The following is a 4535-nucleotide window of genomic DNA, read 5'->3' as shown; positions in this document are numbered from 1 at the left end:
GAGTTTTGCTAAATTAAAACCAGCGTATCAACGACCTCACTAGCTACTTCTTTAAAGATTCTGTGTTGAAATCCATTAAGACGTGTCAACATTCAGTTTTAACAATTTATCAGTAGTACTTCCCTGCAAATTGTAATTTTCTTCCCTCTGTTTGAATTTCTGATTTACAACATTTCTAGGACGTTACTTGTATCCTTTCTAGTGGAGACCAAAGTAAAATATCTTTTTTAATCAACTGCCATATCTTTACCCACCATTTGTAATTCCACAGTCTCATTTTCTACATAGTCAACACTTAACTTGTTAACTCTTTTTTTTAATACCTGAAGAAAAGCTTCCTGTCTGTTTTAGTATTTCTTGTCAAGCTTACTCTAGTGCTCTAGTTTTTCTTTCCTTATTAATGTTTAAGTATTTTTTGTCATCTTTGAATTTTTAATTTAATCTCGGATAGCAGGCTCACCCCTTAGAGGTTTCCTTCCTTACTTTGATGCTCTCGTTGCTGCCTATTCAGTCACTTGGAACATCTCCCCACCCGCTCCAAAATTAGCAATTGTGCCCTGCATTTTTATTTATTTTAATAACTGTGGCCCTTGCATTCCAGGAGGAAAACAGTCTATAAGAGTGTAGGAAGAGTCAAGATGGATGGTGGACTGCTAGCCATTTAGATTCTCGTCCCTTATCAGGAGGAGATCCTGACTTTGCCCTCCCAACTGGTATTGGAGACTGTCTTAACTTACTGTGCTAGGGTCCCTGACCAAAGGCTATCCGATTTGACTTGACAGAGAATTTCTGACATCTATGAGAAGCTTACTGCCTTAGTTTCTGCACTAAGTGGCATGTCAAAACAGCAGTACTCTGAGCATGGTATCTTTGGCAGAGGGGCATGGTGTAAAAATGGCAGGGCAATACAAGGCAGGGATGTCGTGATCATTCAGGTAAGGTCAAGTGCAGAGAGAAAGTAAACAGCCTGGAGATGCAGTTCTGGTCCAGTCCATGAGCTTTGTGCATATCCTTGAATGCAACATTTTTGCTGCAGCATTACTGTAATGGATCTGTTGTTGCCTCAAGAGAAACACTGCTGTGCAGAAACATACTGTAAGAGGAGCTAAAGATGTGCCTGATGGATTCTTAGAAGCTGGGACATGGCAGATGCCAGCGTTTGTGGATGTGACATGCATGTGGCCATAGAGCAAGTCTCCTGATGTTGGTGCCTAGTGTGTAACATGGAGCTCCTTTAGAGCAAGTGGTGAGCTGGATTGGACTTGCCTTCACGAATTCTCGGCACCTACTTGGCATGTAGCAAGTGGTACAGTAGGAAGCTGCATATTGTGGACATGAGGTCTACAGTTAGTAAAGTACTTAACAAGCAACATTCCCCCATAATAGGCAATTCACCACTGCCAGGTGAACGTATTTAAAAGATGCATTAAGTTACTCAAAACCTTGACATAGGCGTCACTGGACATCTTGTGCAATTCTGCCATTTTTTTTTGTATTTTTTATGTCTATGTTATTGTATTTTTGCAACTGCTAATAGATGAGTGATAAAACACGTCCCGCCTTTCTGTAAACAATAAGCTTTCCTTATTTATCTTCCATCTCTGTGGAAAAGTATCATTTCCTGCAAAAATCTATTCTGCACAAACAAAATCATCGAAGTTCTTTGCTCAGTGAAGAAATAGGATTTTATATAATGCAGCCTGGTCTAGAAGTCACTGCTTGAAAGGATTGGAGAAGCAGATTCAGAGGTAACTTGTGAAAGATGTACATGTACAAGAAAGTACTGCAGGGCTTGGGGAAGAGCAGAGGAGTGTGATTAATTGGACAGCCTTTCAAAGAGCTGGTACCATCATGCTGAGAAGAATGGCCTTTATTTTTCTCTTTGATTCTATTGCTCTTTGATTCCTGCTCTGCCTCTTTCCTGAATGGCTAAAAATAACCTTCTGCCAGATCTGAATCGAAAAGTTTCTACATTCAGGAAAGTTATAGTGTGCCATTGAATGCAATTTTTGAGAAGATTTGTAGCTTAGGCTGAGGTTCTGGTTGTAAGTTTGTTCGCTGAGCTGGAAGGTTTGCTTTCAGATGTTTCATCACCATACTAGGTAACATCATTAGTGAGCCTCTGGTCAAGCACTGGTGTTATGTCCCACTTTCTATTTATGTGTCTTGGTTTCTTAAGGTGGGTGATATCATTTCTGGTTCTTTTCCTCAGAGGTTGGTAAATGAGGTCCAAATCAATGTGTTTATTCATGGAGTTCCAGTTAGAATGCCAGGCCTCTAGGAATTCCCCTGCTTGTCTCTGTTTAGCTTGTGCTGCAATGTATGTATTGTCCTAGTTGAAGTCATGTAAAGATATTAGTGATAGTGGGTCATGTCTTTTGGTGGCTAGTTAGCGTTCATGAGTCCTGGTGGCTAGTTTTCTGCCTGTCTGTCTGATGTAGTGTTTGTTACAGACCTTGCATGGCATTTGGTAAATGGCATTCATTTTGCTGGTTGCTTGTATAGGGTCCTTTAGGTTTGTTAGCCACTGTTGAAGTGCATTGGTAGGTTTGTGGGCTACCATGACGCCAAGGGGTCAGGGTAGTCTGAAGTGCCGTTGGAGAATACCTTGTCTTTGTGCAAATCCAAAAGTAGCCCCAAACTATCTTTCCACCACAGCTGACAATTAATGAAGGAGAACAAAAAGATAGAACAAAGCCAATGGCAGAAATTTAACAATAAATACATTTGAAAATGAAAAATGAACCATTTAGGCACGATATAAGTTGAATATTTTTCTTAATATTTATTCAATGCCAGAAAATCAGACTAATACTAAAAAGTATGTGCAATGTTGTCTGAGAATACTCAGTTCACTGTTACATATATTTGACAACTTATACAACCTGAAATAAGTGCACATGATCATATAAATCTAGCTCACAGAAACGTAGAAGCGATGAAATGAAGAGGAGGATGATTTAGCGAATGGAATCTTATTGGTGTCTAAATGACCTGGGTCATGGAGAGATAGCAGCAGAACAGGTGAGAAGTCTGGAGAGGTCCATCACAACATCAGGAGTATCTCACTCCATCTTCCAGGTTTTACACAAACAGCATGGCAAGTTTCTTGCTAGGCATCAGCAGGTTGCTAATTAAGGGAGAGTGTTGCTTTTAAAGCACCCTGTTAATGCCCCAGCACATTGATACTCAGCTTTCTATCTTATCAAACATGCAAAATGAGCTCAATGTTGACGAAGCATGATGTGGAGCTCAAAGCAGTTATCTGGCGGACTCAGCTCCCTATTTGTTCTGAAGGCTCCATGCAAGGTACGACCAAACTACATCTCAGGGTAGGGTCCGTTGATGCCACCTGCATGCACCCCTCATCCACAAACATTAGTATCCAGCATTAGCTAATCCCTCATGACCATCATGGCAACTTTCAATATACCGGCAGGGCATTGTGCAAGTTCAGGCTGATATTGTACCTAGTACCAAAAGGCTGCAGCCGGGAGACTGTGTGTGAACAGACAGGTATCCAGCTCACAGATTAGACCAGGCTGCACCTTAGGACTGCTCCTTTTGCTGTCATTGTGCTCACGCTATTAGCATCGACCTGGAGCTTGCAGCATCCTTGCCATGCCTTCTCTTTCCTTTGCTTGCCTTGTTAGGAAAGAGTCTGAGCAAATAATTCAGAGATCTGAAAGCTGTGTCGAGAGGGCGAGGGGAATGATGTTTGTGAAGGGGGCAACAGTATCTGCACGAGGCGACACAGTAAGGCATGGAAGGGCAGGGGATTATGCAGGCGAGGGATTCATTCGGAGTCAGGGGCACCCTGGTTTCAAGTGGGGGACAGGGTGTGACTACATTGCCATAATCATCTCATATGCCAGTGGCTGGTTGGAAAGGTGGGCGGAGGTGTCCGCTCATGTTGATGGGTTGCTTCCATTGTTGTGGAAATCAAAAGTGTGTAAAAAGGAAGAAAATGATTGTAATCACATGTAAAGGTGAAGGGTAAGTGAGTTAACCTGAGAGGGATGGTGCTGCAAATCTAACTGATGCTAACATTTTTAAAGGGAAAGAACTCACAGATCAATGAATAGTGCCGGACTCAGACCTGTTGGGTCCCTATTCCCTGACCATCCTAACGCATTATCCTCCTGCTCATTTTGCACATCTCTGCCCCAGACTTCACTAATCAATTCATACACGCCAACACTTTTGGACGCAGGAGTCAGGAAACATTAAGAATTGTAGGACGAGGGCCCTAGGTGTCAAGGGAATCCTTTGCCCTGTATACTTTTTGTTCCTTTTACTTCCACATGCTGCAGAAGCTCTCAGAGGTGACATTGAGTGAGATGAATGTAGGCAGCACATTTATTTTTCACTGTAAGATGTTTCAGGGAAGGTCATTGGTCTTCCTACAGCACTGCTGACCATTCCTCTGGGCTGTGAAAACAGCACAAATCCTGATGGCAATCATGGGGCAGATTTCCAGGCTGCAGCGTTATGGCTACCTCTGCCAGTTTTCTGGAGAACTGCTTTCCTTTGTA

Source organism: Hemiscyllium ocellatum, chromosome 4 (assembly GCF_020745735.1).
Source record: "Hemiscyllium ocellatum isolate sHemOce1 chromosome 4, sHemOce1.pat.X.cur, whole genome shotgun sequence".
Taxonomy (NCBI): Eukaryota; Metazoa; Chordata; class Chondrichthyes; order Orectolobiformes; family Hemiscylliidae; genus Hemiscyllium; species Hemiscyllium ocellatum.
This window is presented reverse-complemented; position numbering follows the sequence as displayed.